Source organism: Pseudorasbora parva, chromosome 2 (assembly GCF_024679245.1).
Source record: "Pseudorasbora parva isolate DD20220531a chromosome 2, ASM2467924v1, whole genome shotgun sequence".
Classification (NCBI taxonomy): Eukaryota; Metazoa; Chordata; class Actinopteri; order Cypriniformes; family Gobionidae; genus Pseudorasbora; species Pseudorasbora parva.
Window position 1 is genome coordinate 29992171 of NC_090173.1, and position 26183 is coordinate 30018353.

The window sequence follows — 26183 nt, forward strand, 5'->3', positions numbered from 1 at the left end:
CGGTGTGAACGCAGCATTACTCTTTTAAATATTACTCCTTTTAACCCTACTTAAACGCATTCAGTTTCATTATATGGATAAGAGCAATCTTCTACATTTCTTTTTTGTGTTTCACAGATATAGTCGTGCAGGTTTTGAACGACATGAGGGTGAGTAAATGCTGACAGTTTTTTCATTTTGGGGTGAACAATTCCTGTAACATGGCTTATGCTTACACAGGGTGTTTTGTGCTATGTAGCGCGGTACAGACAAATTTCAGTACGTGAATTTAATCCACGTATAAAACTCACAGATGATGTCCTGTATCGGAGTACTCTTGGTTGACACAAATCAATATCTCTGATTTGCATAGTAGGCAGAAGGCCAGTGCACAGTCCTGCCAAGAGCGGTGTGAGATATTGATGTATCACTGAATAAACAGCCACCGTTCACACACAGTCTGCTGAACTATGGCAACCTCACAGACTGCATTTGATTTGCTAGTTCAGATAGCGTCCTTTAGATTAAAACACTTCCTCATTTCCCTGCTGCATCACCTGTTGTGGTGTGTGTGCACATTGCATTGCCTCAAAGGCAGATAAACATGTTGGATAATGTTGCTGAGGATCTGAACCAGCACACTTTGCAGAGTCCCAAAGGATTGTGAGGTTTTACTGCATTGTAAAATACTTAAATGCGAGTCGATGCGTATTTGCCATAAGCAGTTTTTTTTAGATCCAGTGTCATTCTCTCTCTTACTCTTTTTATTGTGTGGGTGTAGGGTACTTGGATGAATCATTGTGTGTGTGTGGGCATTTGTCATAGAGCTATCTGAGAAAATTAAAAAGAAAAAAAAAACATTTGACAGAAACCCATGCCTTTGGTGACAGAATGTTTCCAGGATCATTAAGAGTGGACTGATGATGGCATCCCACTGCCGTCTGACCTTCAAGTCAGATCCAAACATTTCAACTCAAAAGGATTAGTAAGGATACTGTTGAGGAAAAGAACAGATGAGAGAGCTAGCGAGGGAGAACATTTAAACAAAACACTATTGTGGGAACTATAGATCAGTATGAACTGCTGAATAATCCCCATTTAACTGTTGGCTTCTGCAAGACAGGGGAAGTGGCTGGATAGAAGAAAGATAGATTAGTCAGATCCTCAGGCAGGGATGTAAATGCTGACAAATACAGCTTTGGCCTGGCATCTTTGCTAGCCTCCCATCTCAAGGCTCCTGACTCAGACAAGTTTCAGGGATAGGCGGCCATCAGCCAAAGCTGTCCTGCAATGTTCCTTCATTTATTTGCTCGCTGTTAATAGCCTAATTGTTTGGACAGCTGAAACTCTTACTGCCAAGCAAAACCTGACCCCTTTTCTCATCCCAGGTCTATGCTTCAATGCTGAGGTTCTAGCTTACTGCTGAGATGGAGAAAGACTATTAATTTGATGTGATTTTTATCAGTGTTAAAATACTTTCTCCTTCCCCAGCTTAATTTGCAGAGACAGCTGTAAGTAATGGGGCGTTCACACTGACAGAGATTTGCAGTGCCGTAGTGACCAGATATCATTCATTTTCTGTGAGAATCAGCGATTTTTGACAAAGTTGAGCAGAGCTAGGGAAGCACAGATATTCAATTTATAACTGATGGTATAAGTCGTTAACTATTATCATGTTGAAATTCTCTATGCTGTTTTGTCTAAATAAGTTAACACAGTGAATGAAAACTAAAGTCATTTGTTTTTAACTCTACATATTAATTGAGGCATCACATTATAATATACTGTATGAATCATTTGTAAACATTAAGTTTAATAAAAGTTAACTCATCCCTCCCTTCATTGTTCTGCCCCAAAAGTATCCAGGAACAGCTGCCACATCAGTCCGATCACGCAAGTAGCAATGAATCAGCTGTAATTCAACAACAGCATATATTGGTTCTGTGAAACAGCAAAAAAATATATGTTACTCATGTATCACCTAGAAAACAAAGCAACCATGGCGTCTGTTTTTCAGGCTACTCTTTCCGCTCTATAACGTCTCCAGTATAAGTACTCAAATTATTCATATGGTAAAATATTGATAAATATAGTAAGTGAAAGACTACTTTTAGATAAACTGCCACTAACTACTTGATATTAAATACAACTCATATGTTCAATTAAACTTTAAATAAAGGGTTTCAGAATATTTTTCTATAGCTCGTTATTGCTTTATTTCATCAATCAGTTTATAATATCTAAATATTTTATCTTTAACTATTCTGTTGATAATAGATTACATTTATTTCCTTTTAATTATTGGATGTTAGTAATACTACTTATAGGACCAGATTTACTAAACATCGCAAATCAAGAAAGTGCAGATGGGAGTGAAAATTTCAGTGCCTGATCTACTGACAACACACAAATGAAAACACATATCACAACCGGATCATTTCCATAAAGACCAACACAATCTACCAAGAGCAATGCAAAGAATTAGCATCTGGTTTAACACCTGATTTTGTGCGCAATAAATAATGCCGCAAATACCAGTAAACTGGCGAACGAAATCCTACGTTTGAACACACTTTTCTAATGATGTGTCCAAACTTTTGAGTGATACTATATTAATATATAATACTGTATGTACTAGTGTTGTCACGATACCAAAATTATGACTTTGATACGATACCAGACTAAAATATCGATATATCGATACTAAATTGATACCACAGTAAAAAAAAAAAAAAATGCTTAATGTGACAACAGAACTTATTATTCATTGTTATTTTTTACTAAAAATTAATGTGGCCAGCATGTTCCTTAGGGTTGGGCATCATTTTGATTTGAACAATTATTGATCAATTGATCAATTACTATTAAAATTATCTAACAAATTTTTGCTATCTCAATGTATTTTTTACAATGGGGTAATTGTGTTGCAATAGCTTACACACAGCACAAGGAAGCTTGATTTTGAATGGTTAACTGAATTAAAAGAGACGAGTAGTCAGTAATAAAATAAGAACAAATAAACAGATTACAAAAAATAGCACAAATAAATGCAATAGAATAGAAGATACGAATTAAATAGACTGCTTTATTTTTTCAGGTAGGTCTAACATTCAGATAAGTGAATAAAACAAATGCATAGTAATTACATTTAAAACAACATTGGATAATGTTCTTTGTAAAAAAATTCAATAGCGTACAGATTAAACTATTAAAGTTACACAAGTTGATCAGTCAAGAGCAGTGTGATCGTTTGTCTTTTTGTAGTTTGAATAACAAATGACTGCGGTCCCTTTAAGACTAACGGACGCTTGGATCCTAAACACTGTTCCTGTTACTCGTTCTTCCCGAACTGTTTGCGACTGTGTTTACATTAATACTCTTCCAGATGTGCACTGATTATTTTTTTGAGTGTATTTGACCAATAATAAGCTGGAAAAAGAAGCAAATGTTTGCACTTGTATCATGTCAGAGGCGATTTTATTACGGTAGGCTATGTGTGTGCGCTTCAGATGTGAGCACGAAATCTGCGGGGATTAGTAGAATTATTTTATGTGCAATCCCGCGCGAAATTCAGACCAATCACACACTAACACTAACACACAGTCATGAGGAAAAAGTCCAGCAGAATGCGCGTTCGCTGTGCTCAGAGGTTAACCGGGCTGAGTGAGAATATGCCGGTGTGTGTCAACTCGCTGACGGTCAGAGAAGGAGAGCGCAGCTGGTATCGATACTGTAAAAACTGAGAATCGTATCGTTTCAGATATTCCAGTATCGATACATATCGAAATATCGATATTTTTGACAACACTAGTATGTACATAATGATACATACATTACATAAATACAACAGAACAAACATACAAATGAAAGTTATTTTCTGTTTTGGTTTAAACTAGATTTTCAGGTATAAATAGTAATCAAATATAAAATATCACTTCATGGTCTTCACTGTATAAATATAGATTAACCCTTATCAAAGTTATTCAGTCAAGAGCAGAATTTGTTCTGCCTTTTGTTATCTCGTCTTTTATGCCATAGAGTGCCGAAGTCATGACGTCACTTTGTAGGCCAACCCGGAAGTTAGCGGTGCATGGGTTCCCATCGATCAAAAGCCTATGCATTTTCCCCATAGACCTTTGGACAATCGCAAAAAATAAGACCTGTGTTCAACAAAGAGTTATGACCATTACACGTTTTGTCTATCAAGATAATCTTTGCAAGTGAATCCAAAATGTAACGCCTCTCTGAGATTTGTTTTCTCGTTTGTTAATGTTTTATTTATTCTTTTATTATTTTGTTAGTTTATATAAACCTTAATATTATTTTCGTTGTGATTAAGATTAGGCTGTTATGCCTCATCATCTTGCCCCAAATTAAAGATTATCTTTCACTGTATTATGTTTGACTGTATGTTTGCTAATTCGCCAGAAAAAACAAACATGTTTTTACCACCTCAGAAGCACTAACGACGTAATAACTTAGCTGTATCAATTTACAATCGTATGTCATTTTCCTTAGACGATTGATCATCTATCGAGGAGAGAACCACTATAAATCTGGACATGTAGAACAGCGCAGCTTTCATTCGACGACTTGTGGTTCCATCTCGGGACAAAACAAAACACTACAGTCTCTCCACAGAAATGAAGAACTGGTAATCGGTTACCTATCACACATTTCTGTGTACAACAATATTTGGAAACACCTCTATTTGAAAGGACTAAATATATAACTTTATGTATATTAACTGAAAGGTAAACTTCTAAGAACGTGAGGCTGAAACGTGGGCAATTTTTTTATTTTTATTGAACATTTACTTACAGAATTCAAAAGTGAATGAAACGCGGGCTGGTGAGATTTCCCGTTTGTCACGATGACGTCTAAAGACCCGGCCAAAGGATGTAGTCCCTTTTAGCAACTTGTCAGCAACCGCCGTTTTTAAGACACAATAAAGTTTAAAAAAATCACAAGCAGATTAGAACTAGTGTGTTTTATGTCATAGATCAAAAAGTGAAAATATTTAGTGGCTTTGTTAACCACAGACCTTATTTCAGGCGATTTAGCAAAAATCCATTCAAAAAACCCATAGACTTTAGAGCGAGGGAACCGGAAGTGCTAAAATGCTAACTCACTTCCGCGTTTTGGCCTACAAAGTGACGTCATGACTTCGGCACTCTATTGACGAGATGTTCTGGCTTTCCGTGTTTTCAGTGTTATATGGTAGGGGGCGCTGTTTCATTCTTGAAGATATGAGCCTTCTCATATAAGCAGATGCATATGTAAAGTAACACGATCATTAGGGGTGGGGGAAAAATTTGATTCTTAGATGCATCTCGATGTGGACGTTTCTGAATCGATTCTCAAATGTCAAAAAAAATATATATATATATTTTTTTAAAATGTTGATTACCTAATGTTGACGGAACATCAAAGGCACAACTCTGAAAGGCGGGAAATGAAGTGCCCGGACCGTCAGTGGCGTGCACATTACAGAGACGCAATTAAGGCTGAGTGAGAAATCCCACCGGCACCCTCTGCATAGGAAGCACTTCGCCTTCTATGAAGTTGAAGGGGAAAATGGCCTGGACAAGACTATAAGCAAGTTGTGTCAAACTAAACTTAAATATTTTCGTAACATGACAAACATGAAAAGACATATTACAGAGGGGGAAGGTTGTTCTTAAACTGACATTTTTAGAGTACAGCATATTATATTATACAAATCACACTGTACTTCTGTACAGATAATTTATTACAATGATCTTCTGCTGATACAGAATTCTATATTTTTGTATAAAAGCTGTGATTTTGGTACAGTAAAAATTTTATTTAATTTTTTTTGTCTTTTGTCTGAAGGATTGTATTACTCAATACACAGGAGGGTGTTGGTTATTACTTTAAGTTATTGATTCAGAATACTAGAAGTATGCTGCTACAGACACTTTTTCCTGTTGGTTCTTTGCAATGTTGGGACATATTCTGGCAAATGTAACCTTCCTGTTGACTTGTAAAATCGCTTTCATTTGTATTATTAATAAAATATATTGGAAATGGATCATCGTTTTAATTCAATCGGCATGTAGTCTTTGACAAAAACGCATTTTCTCAGCTTTTTGCTCAAAATGTTGCTTTTTTTCATTAAAAACTTACCCACGTGCTTGTTAAAAATATTTGATATTGCATGTTCAGCTATTCACACAAGATATCCTGTGGGCCATGAAACTTGTGATTTAAAAAAAAAAATTGTTTAGTTTTAATTCTGGCCCCATGGTGTTTTAATGTGTTCCCTGTTACAATATTCTTATTATACTGCGTTTTTAAATAGTTTTTTGTTTTGCTCTTTTTGTGATAACTAGCAATCATTCACCTGGAGCTTTAATCAAGAGAGGGAAGAGTTCAGAACTGAGTAGATGGAGAGCCGCAGTATAAAATATATATAGTCATTTAAAAGTGTGGCACAAAGTTAAATTATTTACCTCTGAGCATATACATTTGGAGCAGTGGACTAATTTGTCTAATTTGTCATATACTAATTTGGACTACCTGTTTTGACTGGACTATGGCAGATGGGAAAAGTGTTTGGGAAAGCAGTTTGAAAACAGTCATTATTTTTTGCAATTTCATTCAGTGCTGCTAATGGCTCCGAAATGACATACTTCACCTTTAAGGAATGAGGAAGGCATATGAATATGTGGTGCTGTCATACTAATTCTAAGGTAATTAATATAAAGTGGTTTCTGGATGACTTTGTAATAAAATGAGCTTATAAATTTGATCTGTCTGACCTACTGAAATCAGTCGTTCGTAGTAAAAAAAAAAAAAAAAACTAGTTAAATAAAACTAGGTTCCTGAGACTTAAACAAAGCCGGATATATTTTCCTGAATACTGTGTTTTTGCTGTAGAGCTTAATTTATCAGTATTATGCATGTGGATTGATTTAGATGTGTGAGAGAGTGGATTTATTCACATGCAAGCCAGGAAACATTCACATTATGAATTATTTTGTTATACAATTGCGTGACTGGAAAATGCTGCCTGTGGTCTTTTCACTCATCGCTGCATCCAAGAATGCACCTGTCAGCGGATCTGTTTATTGTCCTTTTTCCTACATCCCTACGTCTGAGCTACTTAGTGCTACAGCGTAACCCTACCACTATGATTTTGATTTTTAGCAGTACATTTTATTGTCTGCACAGAAAAACATTTCAGTACATTTATTAAAACAAAATGCTATTCTTTCTTTTTTACTCCTCGGATTCATGCACTTTCCTCTTGTAATAGCTACCTGCTCCGAATGGATCTGCTGCACCTGACCAAAATAAATCCAAGCAAAAAAAAAATCAGACAACACGTACAATGTCACTATTTTCACAATGAGCTGTTTAATTAAATAATGTCCTACTGATATTGACCATCCCCTAAATAGTCCCAGTCCATATTAAACCAGCCGCTGTGACCTTAAAATACATAACTGCACTATTTCCTGCTGTGAGTTGGCTGGTCTTGCGTTCTTATCCTGCAGTGCACTCCAATCACTCCAGGTTGCTTCCCATGGGCAGCACCAACACCTGGTTGCCATGGTAACACCCTCCTAATTGGCTGGCTGGACCGGGCTGGGCTGTTGTTGCTGTAGTTTGTATTACATCTGAGGAATCAGCTTTCCTAAAAGTCAGGAACGATCTAACAGTCATGTAGTAAGATCTGTAATCAATGGTGTGTGTGTGTGTTTGTGTGTGTGTGTGTGTTTGTTAATTTAAGCATCATTAGATGTATGTTTATTGGGTGATATGTGAAGGAATGGCTTTTTTGCCATCTCTCTCTCTCTCTCTTTACGCGAGAGCTTAAGGGACTGACAGTACCCAGTGGAATGCAGCCATTCTTTGCCTCCACAAAAGAGAGCATGAGAAGGGAACAAAGGAGGTCTTTGTGTCCCTTTCCCACCCTCTTGCTTTCTCCCCCTCCTTCTTTCCCTTTCTGTCTTTAGCACCCTCTCTGTTTCCTCTGCAGAGGCCATTGTGCACTTGAGCAGTGGTGTCAGTAGTCACGAGCGCTGAGCTTGTTCACTCTTTTATTATTTCATTCAGCGTTTCACCTGAGAGTCTGCCAGCACGTGCGTGTTTAAGCAGAACTTGTTGTACATATCAGTTTTTGACATTTATTTTGAAAGTTTATGACCATTATTTTTATTTTTATTTTTCCAAATAATTTTTACAAATGGTTTGGTTATTTCATTCTTATTCCATGGATCAGACGTGTTTGTTCAGCACATCCCACAGATGCTCGATTGGTTTGAGAGGAATTTAGAGGCCAAGTCAACACCTTAAACTTGTTGTTGTGAAACCATTTCTGAACCATTTTTGCTTTGTGGCAGGGCACATTATCCTGCTGAAAGAGGACAGCCACAGGGAACACAGTTTCCATGAAAGGGTGTAAATGGTCTGCAACAATGCTTAGGTAGGTGGTACTGTACGTGTCAAAGTAACATCCACATGGATGGCAGGACCCAAGGTTTCCCAAAAGAACATTCCCCAAAGTATCACACTCCCTCCACCAGCTTTCCTTCTTCCCATAGTGCATCCTGGTGCCATGTGTTCCCCCAGGTATGCCACACAAGCCTGGCCATCCACGTAATGTAAAAGGAAACGTGATTCATCAGACCAGATACCTTCTTCCTTTGCTCTGTGGTCCAGTGTCCAGTATTGGTGCTTTTGACAGTGGACAGGTGTCAGCATGGGCACTTTGACTGGTATGTGGCTATACACCCCCATATGCAACAAACTGCAATGCACTGCACTGTGTATTCTGACACCTTTCTATCAGAACCAGCATTAACTTTTTGAGCAATCTGAGCTACAGTACCTCGTCTGTTTGATCAACCACACAGGCCAGCCTTCGCTCTCTACTTGCATCAATGTGCATTGGCCGCTCATGACCCTGTCGCAGGTTCACCACTTTTCCTTCCTTGGACCACTTTTGATAGATACTGACCACTGCAGACCAGGAACACCCCACAAGAGCTGCTCTTGCCATCACAATTTAGCCCTTGTCAAACTCACTCAAATCCTAAACTTTGAGGACAAAAGTTTTTTTCACTTCACCTGTCAGTGGTCATAATTTTATGCCTGAAATGTGTATGTATGTTTGTATAATATTTAAATGGATATTTATATAGTAAGATTGAAAATGTAATTCTTTTGTTATCTGCAGTTACAATAAGCAAAGTCATATCCATACCTGATTTGACATGTATTGAGAAACTCTCCTATTCAGATAAAGCATTATATAAAACAACAATATCTAGAATATATGAAGCTTTGATCTCAAATCAGCCTCTAGATGATCCAGATCAATCCTGAAGTACATGGGAGAAGGATTTGGGGGTAAGAATAGATGGGGACCTGTGGGGTCAATTATGTAAAGATGGGGTCACCTTGAATTCTATGTATAGATTAATTTAGTTAAAAACATTTACACCAGCTTTATTATACTCTAGATTACATAAATGTAATAACATTATTTCACCCCTCAGCTTCAGACATGGTACAGAAGAAGGAACATTTTTGCTTTCTACCTGGTTGTCCCCTAAGATGAATGTGTTTTGGGTGCAAGTATGTGATAGTATATCACAGATTCATGGAATCGATTTTCCAGTGGATCCAGAGGTGTTTATTGGGTCATTTTGCCAACACCAATCTCTGAAAGAGTCAAGCTATTAGGCTTACTGAAATGTTGTTAATAATAGTTTTAAAAAGAAGTATTGCTTCGAAATGGAAAGCAGACACTGATGTGCCTATTGGGTTGTGGTTGTCGAAGGTCTGCAACTGTGTACCTTTAGAGAAAATCACAAATTCAATGAGGGGCACTGGGGCAGGGGTGAATTATTTTCTAAGGCCTGGAAATCTTTTTTGAATCATATAAATATCGTGCCACGTGACTATGTATGTCATGTGTATCACCATATTCCTTTTTGTCACACGTTGTTCTTTCTCTTTGTGTTTTGTATTTGTGGCTGTATATGTGTAAAAACAGCTAAATAAAATTTTCAATTTTCACTTAAAAAAAAAAAAAAATTTAATCCAGGTCTGGGAAAAGAGTTAAACAATACAAATTTAATTGTAAAAGCCCTTTAAAAATGAATGATGAAAACGTCATGAAACTAAAAGTTTAAATCTTGTTATTTTTTATTAAAACCCTTGGGACATAAAAGTTGCAGTAGTTGAAGAACCACATAAGCGCAGCCAGTCAGCAGCGTTTCATTTATAGAATAGAGAGGGATGAGAGGAAATCTTGTTTTCTAGACCTTCCTTTCATCTCCCTTTGCATGTGTGCTTGTCTTTTCTGCATCCTTCATCTTTCAGTCCTGTCCTTTTCATGAGAGAATGCTTCGTTTCCAAATCCTTATTCAAAGCCAATTTCACAGCACTGGAGGAAAGGAGCAAACCGCTGACACAGCATACCAATAGAGGAATGACAGGAAGTAAAGAAGGAAAGAGGGGAAAGTATGGGTTGGGAGAGTGCAGAGTCAGGACGAGGGGAAGAAGATAATGATGTGGATGTAAATATTAATATAAGAGATTAGAGGTGGGAAGCAGAGTATGTGAGTAGAGCGACAGCAATTTCCCCTCCTTGCACAAAGTCAGCAATCACTCCGCTCCTGATTTCATCCGGGTTTTCCATTTCCTGCTGCACGCGTTTGCTCCACACTCACAGGAGAAAGAGACCCAACTCTGCTTCAGACCATATTGGCATCTTTTCCCAGTATGTAATTAACCCAAACATGGAAATTCTGTCACCGTTTTCTCATCTTCATGTTATTCCAAATCTGTATGACTTGTCTTCTGTGGAACACATGTAAAATAATGTTTAGCATGTTCTTGTTTTTTTCTTAACTCTTTTCAAGTTCCACACATGACTTTCGCATTTAATTTTCATAAAACATTTGGCGACAGTTTACAATAAGGTCCAATTAATTAACATTAGTTAATGCATTTAACTAATGTTAAACAATGCAACTGTTACAGTATTTAAGCTGTATTGTGTTAATTAAAATACAGCTGGCCATTCTTAGTTCAGATTAGCTTAGGTTAATAAAAAATATGAACCGATACATCTTTTGATATTAATAACATATTAGTAGATGTTGAAATTATCATTAAGTTAACAAAAAATGATTACAAAAATGTATTTTTCATTGTTAGGTCAAGTTAATTTGTGTTGTCAACTAATGTTAACAAATGGAACCTTATTAAGTAAAGTGTTAAAAAACTTTTGATTGTTGCCTTTCTGGATATATTTTTTATATAACTCTGACATTTGTTAACAATGCGCAACAATTGCGTTATAAGCCTTTAACAGATTCTATGCGTGTGACGGAACATATCGAAGAGATTGAAATGAGAGTAAACACAGACTTTTTAAACCGCTCACATGGTAGCAAGATGCTGAGTAGGTTGTAGGAGAACAGACAGGGAAGCCAGAATGGATTGATTTTGCTCTAAATGTGGCAGAATGGTTAATTGACAATGAGAGGAAAGGGAAGGGGAAAGGAAAAGAGCAGTTAGAGGTGGGAAGAAGGCAGGGGAATCGTAAAGAGCAACAACTGAATCACGCAAGCAGACAGAAGCTCTCCTGCATCCTAATGGCACGTGCGAGCATATCTGCCGCAGTCACCCCCCTTTCTGTTAAATACACTCGCATCCTCTTCCCTCGCTGCCCGATTATATGCATTTTTTATGTAAATAGCTCATTAGGAATATGCAGCGTGTTTTTTTGGGGTAGGGGCGGATGGAAGATGAGGGAAGGAAATCATATTCTCAGTTTTCAGTGTTGTAGGAAGTTTGAACATTGTTGTGCTAAACTGCTGCATCACATTCTACATGATTTATTCCAGTGACCCGAATCTGTGAAGTCTAATCGCTTAAAAGATTCATTCAGATTCAAACATTAATTCGTTCAGTAGGTTACATTTTTAAGCAGCATAGAGACCAGGCAGGGGTTCATTTGTTTTGTTCATTCAATCATCCCCTAAGGCTAGCACACTCTTACTATTTCTTGTATGGGGTTTTTCTTGTATTGAGTTGTATGGTATTCCAAATCAAAAAGCAAGTGAAGCTTCAGTGTGCCAAAGAGTCAGATATAAGTTGATCATAAAATGATTTGTTGTCTTAAAATATTTGTTCAAAAACACTTCATTACTTTCTATTTCAGTTTGTCACGTGTTACCCTGGCAGTTCCTGCTTCTGACATTAAGCTGCTTTGTGATCTGGACTGTTTGGGTTTTTGTACCGAGCGAGAACTCTGGCACATTGTGTTCGCTATAGCTAAAAGAGATTTGCAACTGCTTTATACCATCTTTTACCCTCTCTTTTCTCTTCTCTCCCTATATTCCTTGGTCTTTATCTCTCAAAAGCTGTTGAAATGAGTCAATTTTAAAGCTCATTTTCCATCCTCTGTCTCTATGCTTTTTTTTAATCATAAGCACTGATGAACACATGCTAGCGCGGAGGATTAATAGCATACTCTGTTGCTCTCTGGACATTTAACATGCCAAACCCAATAGACATATGCAATTATGCACATTGCATTGTCTATGCATTTGGCAACATGCTTTATTCATAGCAGATTGTTGACACGCATGCAGTCTTTGTTGAATATGAGCATGGCATCTGTCATGACACGTTCACCATTATCTTTAATTTCACATTGTACTTGGAGAAGAGCATGAGTTTTGCGTAACAGCTGCTGACAGCTGCTTTTTGTTTTAAAGCAAACTGCCATATTTTCATTATGTTCCTATGGATGTGTAGTTGTTTGTATTATGTTTGTATATCATTGTCCCCTTTCAAGATTCTCTTAAGGCTTTGAGTCAGTGTAATATGTGGCTCACATTTTTTAAATGTATCTTATTAATTTTATTGCAAAAAAAGGCTCATGAAGTTGAAAAAAATGTGCTTGGGGTGAAACAACAGACCTATCCCTTGGGATGTTAACTAAACTTCTCCAATCACTTTTTCCGCTCAAACACTCTTACACTCGACTGCAAACTTGCATTCAGATCTGCCTCCATCCAATCATCAACCAATAGATAGGACTTTTAGGTAGAAAAGGTGCTTTTGGAAACAATCATTTCTGTTTTTGGAGATTGTTAAAAATTACATTTTCATTTTAAAAGCGTAAAAAAATAAATGGTGTGCTTATATATTATAACTAACAATAATAATAATGATTATTATTACTTCTACACTAAAAAAAAATTAGTTGGCCAAATTGAATTTCTGTGAATTGATGCAATTTAATTCACAGAAAATACATTTGACCAATTAAAAATGTAGGTGTGATCAGTCACTAGAACATTTTCAATTGGGGCCTGAATTTTGTTTTTTACAGTGTAATTATATATTACTATTTGTAATGTTTTTGAAAGAACTTTCTTCTGCTCATCAAGCCTGCATTTATTTGATCAAAAATACAGTAAATATTTTTAAAAAATATTGTGATATATTACAATTTAAAATTTTTGGTTTTCAATTTATTATACTTTCAATTATAATTTATTTCTGCGATGCAAAGCTGAATTTTCAGGATCGTTACTCCAGTCTTCAGTGTCATGTGACATCCAGTCTATCACATGATCCTTCAGAAATCATTCTCATATTCTGATTTATTATGAGTGTTGGACCCTGGTGTTGGAAAGTTTTGCTGCCTAATTGTTTGATGAATAAAAGGTTCAAAAGAACTGCATTTATTCAAAATAAAAACACATTTTCAAATAATATAAATCTCCTTTAATATCAATTTATCTCATCCTTGCTAAATAAAATTATTGATTTATTTAAAAAAAGAAATAAATAAAATATTTACTGACCACAAATTACTGACCAGTAGTGTATATTGTTGTTACAAAAGATTTCAATTTTTTTTAAATATTTGCTTGTTATTATTATTATTATTATTATTTATTATTATTATTTTTTTTTTTACTTTTTATTAATCAAAGTATTATAAAAAAAGTATCACAGGTTATGAAAAAAATATTAAGCAGCAGAACTGTTTCCAACTTTGAAAATGAATCATCATATTAGAATGATTTTTGAAGGATCATGATCACTGAAGATTCTGAAAATTCAGCTTTGCATCACAGAAGTAAATGATCATTTAAAGTATAATACATTGAAAACCAATTATTTTAAATCGTAATAATATATCACAATATTAAATTTTTATTTTTATTTTTTGTCAAATAAATGCACATACATACATACATATACATACATACATACATACATTTCATACATGTATGTATGTATAATATTTAACAAAATAAGAAATGTAACTATTACAATAACATTTCAATTATAAAATAAATTAAGAATAAAGAATAAATATAACATGATGATGATTATTATTATTATTGATATTATATTTTACAGAAAAACTGCAGGGTTTTAGAAAAACTAAAGTGACTAAAAATCACTTGAAATGTCTAAGAATTTATTATAAAATGTATTATTATTATTATTATTATTATTATTATTATTATTATTATTATTATTATTATTATTATTATTATTATTATTTTAATTTCTTAATTTCTGTCAGGAGATATGCAAATTCAAGAACAAGTCTGTCTTTAATATAACATATTATTTATTATCCAGGCATCCACTGTGGAGAAAAAACATGGATTATCATATACATTTATTTAGAGAAGTATTATTTTTCCTATTTCCCCCCAAAATATAGCCTAGAAATCTAGACGCACACTAGCGGCAGCAAATCTAATTTGCAGCGAGTGTCTAGCAACTCTCAATACACTTCTGAGCTGTAAACGCCAAACTCTGGTCGGGCCAATCACATCGTGTATAGAGTCAGTGGGCGGGGCTTAACATAATGACGGCTGAGTTGCGTGCTTCTAGTAAACACAGAAACTGACGAACGGCGGTCTTTCGAATCAGCTTTAACAGCGACTCTGGAAGACTTGGAGTTAAGCTTTTCTCTGAGAAAAGAACAAAGAACGGCACTGAAGTTATTCTTAAAAAGGGAAGATGTGTTCGGAGTTTAGCCGACCGGATACGGCGTAAGTTTAATCTTTCAATGAGCTCTGCTTCACATTGCTCTGGTTGGTGTACCGCTATCCTATCGCGTGCAGAGGGAGTTTGAAAGACAACCGTTTATTCCGCCCCTCGGATTGAGCTGTCAATGGGAAGTTTCCAGACCAAACATCTTGATGTGGGTCTGGCTTGTCAGGCTACCCAAAATAGGATGGAGTGAGAACTGCTGGGCTCTAAACACACTCATGTTATATTCATACTGGAGGCCAGAGGGCGCCCTCGAGCGGAAGCGCCATATGTGCCTCAGAGAGAAGTAATATAATGATGTTCGTTTTCAGGAAATCCCTAATGTGAAGCTGGTGTTGTGTAGCTGAATAAAAAGAAGATAGAAACGCTTTGATTAAACATGGAGACTGCAACAATATGGTGTATTTGAGTTCTTCAAGCCTTCTCCGGTATTTTCATACTAATGAAGTAAATTATAATGCAGTGCTAATCGACAGACTTCATCACTGTGCCTCATTCTGTGATAAGACCGCCATGTCAGCTCACAAAAAGTACATTTTTATGAGGAAACAAAAACAGAAAGGAAACGCGCAATGACATTTTAACATCATTGATCATCATAAATGATTTGCACGTTAACAGAATGAAAGCCTTTTCAATTTACATTAAATATGTTGGTTGATGGTGCTTTTATGGCAATGTGGGTGCAGCCATATGGCTCCAGTTATGTTTGGGAATCTAGCGATAGCATAAAAGCCCCATTTTATTTTGGCTTGTTTACGAATTTCAGTAAGGGAACTGAATGTAGGTTGGGGACAGGGGAAATAATTGCATCCAACATCTTTCACAGCAGTTTTTTATAGGGTTTGACACCAATTACTCATTGTGTTTTAAACTACAAAAATATTAATTTAGTGTTTTATAATTAAAGGAAGCTCAGGGCATGTGTGAATTGCTAAATGCATACTGTGACGCTCTTAAATGCTTTTTTGTGTAGTGCTGCTGTTCCATCACTAGATTATCTGAGGTCTGCTTATATTTACGCACATTTGTTGTTAGACCCCACACTTTGCGTGAAACTGTTCTTTAAACTCATTACACACATATCTTTGCCTACGCACTGTTGATAAATGAGGGCCCAGGGTTCAAGTTGAGTGTGAAACCAGACCAACAGGGAAGAATCAAGCTCAGACCGCAACAAATATGCCCAGTATAAAACACCCTGAGTATTGATTGACAACTTTTTGGTGCATTATTGGCAGAGCCACCCTCTGGTTACATGAATGCGTCACCACCAAATCAGCACCGAAAACATGGGGATTTTTTAGATTGTGGTTCCATTTTCGATTATTTATAGTGCTGTGGTACTATTTGCTGAACATTACGGAGGTGGATATATTCTTTATATGAAACTGCACTTCTGGATAATACCGCCTGAGCCAACCTCAGTGCCATCCACTTGTCAATCACACCAAGTGCTGTGCCGACAGGCCTCCTGGGGGCAGGATTAGTGTACATATACTGACAGGTATAAAAACGCTGTTATACTGACAACCAGGTGTGTCAATTGTAACCATCATAGTATCAGAATCAGCCAGAATCAGCATTACAGACATTTAAATACACTTGTGCATACCGCTCTCTCTTACATCACTGCAGGGCCTGCAAGATACAAAACTGGGAAATTTTAAATACTGAATCATACTAGGACATTTGAAAAGGGTTCCTAACTGTACTTTGGAGGCATAATATATTTAATGTTCAGATACTGAAATAGTATGAAGTATAGTTTGGCTTTTGAGTTAGTGAGATATTTAAAACTACAAATTGGATAAAAACTCTTCTTCCGTTTTTAGTCCACATTAAGACATATGTGGATAAGTGTGGATTGAGAGAAAAATGTAATCTTCTTATCATCTCAAAATAAACCTGATCAGAACCTTAACTCGAAGAAGAGAGGACTTAAATAATTATAAAAGAGTATAATATTAAAAGAGGTTTATTTTGCAATAATATCCAGATAAGACTTGCTTAAGAATCTTGATGAATACCGTTCTTTATTGTTGACTGTACATTGTCATGCTTATTCCATGGCTGCCTTCCTAATAATAAAATAAACTAGTTAAAAAAATAAACAAGTACTTTAAACGAAGTGTATAGCCGCGTTTCCACCGCAGGAATTTTACCCAGGAACCAGGAACTTTGGGGTGGTACTCGGTGTGTTTTGACCACAGGAACCAGGGTCTAAATGAAGTTCCAGGTAAATATTTCCCCCTCCAAACGGCCCTGCTCGCGAGGTATTACTTTTTCAAAGTTCAGGAACTTTCAAGGGCGGGACTTGGGCGCTGGCCATGCTGATTGGTTAGCTCACGCAGCATTTTATTTCAACCGGCATTTTTAAAAGTCTTTTGTGAGGAGGAAAATAGACTGTAAAAAAATGAATAACGAGTATGGAAGAGATTCAAGCTGTGCTGCCTTTGCTGGTTATGTATGCAAGACGGTTACTTTTAAGTGTGTGTCCTTACATGACGTGACAGCGCGCGCCGCGCTCGTGTTGACAAGAGAAGAAAGTAAATTTTTCTGAGGGGTAAACTTTTTATTTCGTAAGTTATGAAGATAATGTTGGAATAATGACACAGCGTATATTGCCCCAGGCAGTTTTTAACTGCGCCTGACAGAAGAATTAATTTTTTTCTGAGATGATTATGACACTTAAATAGCTTATATAATACTGTATTAGTCCTGGTGGCCGTTAAGAGTTGCTATGGCTACAGTTAACACACTCCAGCTGCTGGAGAAAACAGCGTCGACATTTTTGATGCGGCAGACAAACTGCATGTCACAAAATAATTGCGATTGAAAGTCATTACATGTAAACACCAGATCGGTTTAGATAACGTCTCATGTAAACAGTCCACTAAATAATTCAATCGGAATGACAAAAAAAGTGTACTTGTAAACGTGGCTACTGTCGCGCAAAAATTATTACTGTCCGTCACTGACTTGGAGGAGCAGTCGCGCGCAGTCCTACATCACCGGACTAATTTGCCTAATCTTCACAGAACTTTAGATCGCGGTGGAAACGCAGACAGTTGCAGAGAAAAGTTCCTGTAAAAAAAGTTACTGGTACAAATTGTTCCAGGTAATTTTGGTGGAGACGGGGCTTACGTAAGATTGTTTGCCAAAACTGGTACTGCAATCACTTTCAAAATGACTATTGAGCGGTGTAATCCCTCTACCCCTCCCCCTGACTCGAGGTTGCCAGATAGGCTGCAGGATCAGCAGGAAGGTTTGTCCTCATATTATATGACTGCATCACCATAAAAAGTGTCAAAATTCTCAAACAAAATCCTCAATTTAAATAAACTCGAACAACATGGATTGGCTGGAGCACAGAGCGCCAATCGAATGCAGATATGTCTACATATTATAATATTTAATATATAATTGGTACCTAGTTATTTCCATGTTTAAATGTAAAGGTGCTATTTAATTAAGAGAGCAGAGCCATGAGCCCACTATGATTGAGAATGCCCATCCAGTTTTGTGTGAGTGAAGGAAATTCACCTGTGAGTAGAGAGATTTGTGCTTGCACATTACATGGATGCACGTTAGACATTTTAACAGCATACAGTAGAAACAGCCGCAAATGAACAATAAAAAACAAGATGTGAAGTGGTGTCTCAAAGCTGCAATCATTTTATTTTATTTTTTGGTTAAAATGAATGGAGAACATTTCGTGTTCTTTCATGGGTGCTCAACAATTTCCGTGGGTGCTCGAGCACCTACAGGATCAATAGCAATGTATAACTGCATATTTGTTGCTTTTTTATTTTTTATTTTTATTGCTGTATTTGTTTATTCATGTGTTTTAGAATTTATAATATTTCTTTGTATTAGTTAATATCTTGAAGCTTGTAAACTAGCTGCCAGCAGAGCTGCTTTGAGAAAAGGTTTAAATCAGGCTGAAAACATTACTGAGATGTTTTGTTTCTTTTTGACGTGTGTGTTTAAATTAGGTCTGTTATTTAAGCTGCAGTCATTTCATGGCAGCCCACTGAATTGAATAAGCCTTGCCTCCACTGGGTCCTATTTAAATGAGCCTGTTTCTTTCTGTATTATCTAATAAATTCACATTAACACTCCTGGACTAAGATTCAACTCAATCTCTGAATGCCAAGCTCTCTGAGGCTAATGCCCCTAAACAACACTGTGCAAGACTGGCACAGCAACGCAACTGATATGGCTAATGCTGCGAAACAGATTGCAGCAACAAATCGCTAATCCACTGGCATCCACTCTCTGGAGTCCAGACGTGACTTAGCTCATTACAAGGGCCATCTCTTAGGAAATGGGGAAGAAGAGGACAGGAATGGTAAGAGACTGCTGGAGAGGGGTCTAGTGCAATCCAGCCATGCTCTGAAAAAGGACCGGATTAGAGGTGTACAACAGTTCAATGTGATCAGATGCTTCAGCGATGCTTGAGAACCATAGACATATTTAGTGCTTTATGCTTGGACTGCACGGTATTGGAAAGAAACTGACTTTGCAATTATTTCGTTTTATGCCATGTATATATAAAGTATATTGCCAAAAGTATTCCAGATCATTGAATTCAGGTGTTCCAACCAACTCCATGGCCAAATGTGTATAAAATCAAGCACCTAGGCATGCAGACTGCTTTACAAACATTTGTGAAAGAATGGAACACTCAGGAATTCAAGCATGGTACTGTGATAGGTTGCCACCTGTGCGATAAGTCTATTCGTGAAATGTCCTCACTACTAAATATTCCTCAAACAACTGTTGGTGGTATTATAACAAAGTGGAAGCAATTGGGAACAACAGCCATGCCCACACTGATAGCCACATGTGTAAGGGTGGATCGCCTACAGTGTTTCTGACTGCAGGGTTGCCGAACGACTAAAGAAACGTTATGAGCAAGATGGTAGAAAAATGTACATTTCTTGTCTATAACCACCCACTGCAACTTATACCAATGAAGGAAATAAGCGCAGTTACAATAGCAAAATATGTGGGAGAGCGTTGCTTTAATGTGACTATATTGTATTGCAATAGGTAGCACTTCAAAGTCAATACCAAATCAAAACTGGTTAGCAAATCATTTATAATTAAAAGAATTTAATGACAAAATCTGATTATGGTTACACTTAAAATGGTTACAAAATAGATGAATGAGATGTTAAAACTTATACCATTTATTGTACCCAGCATGTATAGAATGTTACCTGAGAGATAGAGAGAGATAGAAAGATAGAGAGCCACAGAGAAGAGCCAAAGAAGGCCCCTAGAAGAGACAGACAGAGAAAAAGAGACAGAGCAACAGTTGCAATCTTCTTTTATCTATCCCTTGACCATGTGACTGAAACCCTGAGATATTCAAACTGACCAATCAGACCAAACTTCTCCCACTGTACTACAGGTGTGGCATCCATTTGGCCTGCAGGCCCTCAACATCTCTGTTTTTAGGTATACCAAAAGGCCCTGCTGATAAGAGAGAGGGGGTGGAAAACAGTAAAACAAATGTCTTTGTTCAATTTCAAATATCAAATATCTTTGATTATTTTGAATTCTTTCACATAAAAGTTCTTAACTGTGAGTGAAAACACAAAGTTCACATTTTTGTGTAACGCTAAAGTAAACTGTGGGGGAACCATATTGCGTTGACAGTGAAACGCCTTTTTAAATGTGTTCGTCCAGCCAATTGGTTTGCAGCGACCTGAAGGACGCATACTTCCATGTCTCCATCCTACCTCGACACAGGCTGTTCCTACGGTTTGCTTTCGAGGGACGGGCATACCAGTATGCGGTCCTCCCATTCGGGCCATTTATACTTGGTCACTCTCAGGAGCAGATGTGCGAACACAGAGGTCTTGTTCTTCAGCATCTAGCCCGTCTGGGCCTTCGGGTCAACTGGGAGAAGAGCAAACTCTGCCCAGTGCAGAGGATCTCTTTTCTCGGTATGGAGATCGACTCTGTCGCCATGTACGCGCAGCTTACGAGCGAGTGCGCTCATTCACTGCTGACTTGCCTCCTTTCGGATTGAGAGCAAGAGCGCGGTTCCACTGAAACTATTATTGACGCTCCTGGGGCATATGGCATCTGCAGCTGCGGTAATGCCATTCTGATTGCTTCATATGAGACCAGTTCAGCACTGGCTTTGCGACCGAGTCCTGAGATGGGCATGGCAGTCTGGCACGCTCTGGGTCCAAGTAACTCGGGCCTGCCTACAGACCTTCACCCCGTGGTTGAACTTCAGCTTTCTACGGGCCGGTGTGCCCTTAGAACGAGGTTCTAGGCATGTTGTTGTATCAACAGATGCCTCCACCACAGGCTGGGGTGCCATGTGCAATGGACATGCTGCCGCGGGCTCCTGGACAGGACTCCAGCGCCCCCTGCATGTCAATTGCCTCAAGTTGCTGACAGTGCGGTTCGCCCTGCACCACTTCTGAGTGTTGCTGAAGGGTCAACACGTACTAGTCAGGATGGACAACATGGCCACAGTAGCGTACATCAACCACCAGGGGGGTCTACTCTCCCGCCATATGTCTCAACTCGCCTGCCATCTCGGTTTATGGAGTCAGAAGCATCTGAGGTAGAGGTCTTCAGCTACCGGATGGGTTCGGGTCTATATTTTAAATGGTCAGCCGAGTCGGGTCCCAATCTATTACTTCTGGTAATGGGTCTGTTAATGTTGTAGCTTATGTAATACGTCAATCGGACCTCACAACAAAAACATAAGCTATCTCTCTCTCTCTCTCTCTCTCTCTCTCTCTCTCTCTCTCTCTCTCTCTCTCTCTCTCTCTCTCTCTCAGCCGTTTAGAAAGTGGGCAGATTTAATGCATGCGCGCTGTAATAATGTACTCAATAATATATTTCAAGTCAGCAACAAGTCCTCAGGTGAACTGTCACATAAATGTTTTCTGTGATGCTCAAATTGCGTAAAAAGAGGGTCATATTTCAGGTTGCACCAGCTGACGCGAGAGTGCAGTCTCAAGTGCGTGTCATGTTTCTATGGCAACCCGAGCTTCCGCAGTGACTGTAATGACTTTAAAAATAATATGAATGAACCGTCTTGTTTAATCTTAAAGTTCTGCTAGTCAGACTCGGCTCAGGGAGATTATGGCAAATAAATTTACTACGAGTTATCTTGACCGGTACTACTTCTATGCTTAACGCTGGTGCCATCTTGTGGCTTAAACAGCCGTGGGTTACAATGGAAGACTTCAAGGCAGGTTTCCTTTATAACATTTTTAATATAGATAATTTTCTTACACAAACGCATCGATTCAAATCAGAAGGCTCTATTAACCCATCGGAGCCGTGTGGAGCACGTTATTTGACGGACAGTTGCATTTTTTATGGACTTCAAACACAACTACAACAACTGCTTGGATTAACGTTAGCCTGGACTTTTTAAATATAACTCCGTTTGTATTTGTCTGAAAGAAGAATGTCATATACACCTATGATAACTTGAGGGTGAGTAAATCATAGGCTTGGTTTCAATTTTGGGTGAACTAGCCTTTTCAGCATTCATTTTCAACATTTAGCATAAAGCAAATCTTCATCAATAGATAAAGGCCTAAAGCAGGCTGGAACTGTTTTTCTTCACTGAAGCTTTGCTTAAGAGCTAATACAATATTTAATCTCAAGACAATATTTTGTGTCTAATTTATTTGAGACTAGTAGCCGTGTAATAAGCGGGATAATGTACACCCAGCCGGTTGTTATCGCAGAATAAACGCCTTCAGAGTGATGCAAGACCCCTCCGTTTCGCGTCGGGTCCTGATCACTCTGTCGGGGTTTATTCTGCGATAACAACTGGCTGGGTGTACATTATCCCTTACATATGAGACAATCGGGTCCAGTTGGGTCTGTGTCTTCTCACCGGGTTTGGTTCCAGCTATCAAATGATAGACGGGTCCATGTCGGTTCTGGGTACTATATTTTTGGAATTTCTCGGATCTGCACGGGTCCAAGTCCAGTTTTTTAAATAATTGACGGGTCCGGGTCGGTTCTGTATCACTGTATAATCGTATTCATCGGTGACAAATTTTTAGACCCGTGAAGACCTCTAATCTGAGGTCCCTTTGTGCTGTCCATATCCTGGGAGAACTGAACCGTGCAGCCGACGAGCTCTCACGGGTTCGGCCCCTCCCTGGAGATTGGAGACCCCATCCCCAGTCGGTCCAGCTGATTTGGGATCAGTTCAGGTAGATCTGTTTTTTCCCACGATTCGTTCCACTGCAGCCTGTACTATTCCCTGAACGAGGGCATGCTCAGCACGGATGCACTGGCGCACAGCTGGCCGCGGGGGCTGCGCAAATAAGCATTCCCCCAAGTGAGCCTTCTCGCACAGCTTCTGTGCAATATCAGGGAGGAGCAGGTCCTTCTGGTCACCCCATATTCTCACGGCCGAAACCGGGTCCCCGGAACTCTTACTCCTTCCAACAGTCCCTCCCTGGCCTATTCCTTTGAGGAAGGACCTCCTATCTCAGAGACAGGGCACTCCATGGCACCCATGGCACGGGTGAAATTCGGGTGAAATTCTCGGGTGAAATTCTCCTCAGGTGAGCTTCCTGGAAGCCCTGAGTTCCTCCAGCACTGTCGACGCCAACATCAGCAAGTCTGCCCAATCTTTGGAACCTCAATGAGTGTCTCCTGGACTGGACGCTTCAGGTCTGAGTACGCTACCACCTGTGGTGGTGGCTACCATCATTTCTGCTAGGGCAGAGTCTACCAGACACGCCTATGCGTTCAAGTGGAACCTCTTCGTCACCTGGTGTTCTTCTCGTCAAGAAGATCCCTGGAAATGCCTGATTGGGTCTTTTTCGGTTGAAAAAGCATGCCTGGAATTCGGGCCGGGCAATTCTCACGTGATCCTGAAACCCCTGCCTGGATATGTTCTCAAGGTTCCCACCTCTCCGTTTAGAGATCAGGTGGTGAACCTGTAGGCGCTGCCTTTGGAGGAGGCAGACCCAGCCTTGGCACTGCTCTGTCCAGTACTCACTTTTCGTGCTTACGTTGACAGAAGGCAGTGTTTCAGGACCTCAGATCAGCTCTTTGCATGGTGGGAAGCTGAAGGTAAAGGCTCTTTCAAAGCAGAGGTTGTCTCACTGGATAGTGGACACCATTGTTTTGGCATACCAGCAGCAGGGGTGTCTGTGCCCCCTTGGGGTCAGGGCACACTCCACCCGGAGTGTGGCCTCCTCTTGGGCTTTAGCACATGGCACTCCACTAACAGACATCTGCAGAGCTGCAGGCTGGGCGACACCAAACACATTCGCCAGATTTTACTATCTTCGAGTGGAGCCAGTGTCCGACTATGTTGGACACTGGCTCCACTCGTTCCTCCAGCACTGTCGACGCCAACATCAGCAAGTCTGCCCTATCTAGCCCAGACCCTCGTGTCCGACCAGGACACCTCCCGTGTGCATGGTTCGCCCTTTGGTATTTCCACCGTATTTCCACTGTAAGCCTTGCCACTCCTGGGATTAAAAATTCACCTTCGGCTGGTACCCCTGAGTTCTTCCATATGCAGCCCTGGCACCCGCCAGGCTGTGTAGTGTTAAATCCTGCCTACGGGTAGGCATCTTTTTGCATACTTCCAACTGGAATATGCTTCCTAGTGTACCTTGGTATTCTTGTGTTAGATAAGAGTCCTTCGTCCATACGAAGAGTGACTGAACGAAAGGGAACGTCTCGGTTACGTATGTGACCCTCGTTCCCTGAGGAGGGAACAGAGACGTAATGTCGCTCTGCCACATCCGCCGTACTGCTGAAATAGCCGGGAGTTCAGTCTTGGCTCCTCAGCAGGCAGTATAATCCGAACATGCCAGCACACTTCCTGTTATACCCACACGGTGGAGCGGAGTCCGCTATGCAACTTCCGCATGCCCATGGCATTGGCATTGCGATAGGGCACTTTCTTAGTTCTCGGAGTTGACAGGCTTCTAAGCGAAACCCCCATTCATCAGTCAGAGACGTTACGTCTCCGTTACATACGTAACCGAGACGTTCTTTAACATGAATGTGAATTTGAACATTCCTTTCTGAACATGAATGTTTCATATAGGCTTCTTTTGGCTACTTTTTTTACATAGCCTATAGAAATTAAATCATTATGTAATACTAAAATAATACATGTTTTTATTTAAAATAATAAACTAATTCAAAACAAGGTGGTAACCAGGTCAAACAGAACAGGGAACAAAATTCTAGGTCTAATTCTAGTTGGGAAATAATCTATTTAGGATTATTTGCATTCATTTGCATCAAATATTAGTCCAGAGATTCTTTGTATGAGTGAATAAATACATACATCTGCTGCTTATATTTGAGTTCCTCTGTGGTCTAATAGTAGACTTTTAGTAAATCGTCTCAAAGGTTCAAAGTTCTAATCCGCTCTCATATAGTTTTTTTCTTCATTAAAATGTTCATCAATGATTGTATATTAAGAGCATGGACACGTTGCATTTTGTGTGAATTTGTGTGTGCATTCAGTTTTGTGATTTACCCCAGAGATATTAGTCTCTTTCCGCAACGGCATTACACGATAGATTGACGCGCTCGTTTCTGTGTGTGTGTGTGTGTGTGTGTGTGAAGACTAGACGAGCCAAAAGAGAATGTAAACCCCTATGTGGTCTAACAGCACTCTGATTGCCAATCAAATCAAAGTAGGCGTACTTTGATTTGATTGGCCATCTGAGTGCTGTTAGACCACATTCGTTTCGACACTCTGATCAACCTCTGTCCCTGTCAATCACGCGGTGTCAACCAATTATACTGCATGAGGGAGGGCCGAGCTAACTCTCTCATACACACACACACACAAAGTAAGGCAGAAAGGGTGGCACATGCAACGACTCTGCGAAAAGATGTTTTTCAGAACCCCCTGGCTTAAATAGTCAAATACACACGATTATGTTAAAATTCTCTCTCTCTCTCTCTCTCTCTCTCTCTCTCTCTCTCTCTCTCTCTCTCTCTCTCTCTCTCTCTCTCTCTCTCTCTCTCTCTCTGTCTCTCTCTGTCTCTCTCTCTCTCTCTCTCTCTCGCTCTCTCGTTCTCTCGCTCTCTCTATAATTAAAAAAGAAAAAAAAAGTTGGTAATACAATAAGAGCAAT

The 26183-nt window shown here is 38.9% G+C and overlaps 1 protein-coding gene across 3 annotated transcripts in view; it reads left to right on the forward strand.

Moving 5' to 3' along the window:
- cacna1ia (calcium voltage-gated channel subunit alpha1 Ia) overlaps positions 1–26183 on the forward strand; it is a 285196-nt gene that overhangs the window by 52690 nt on the left and 206323 nt on the right. The gene's annotated exons all lie outside the window — the stretch shown is intronic.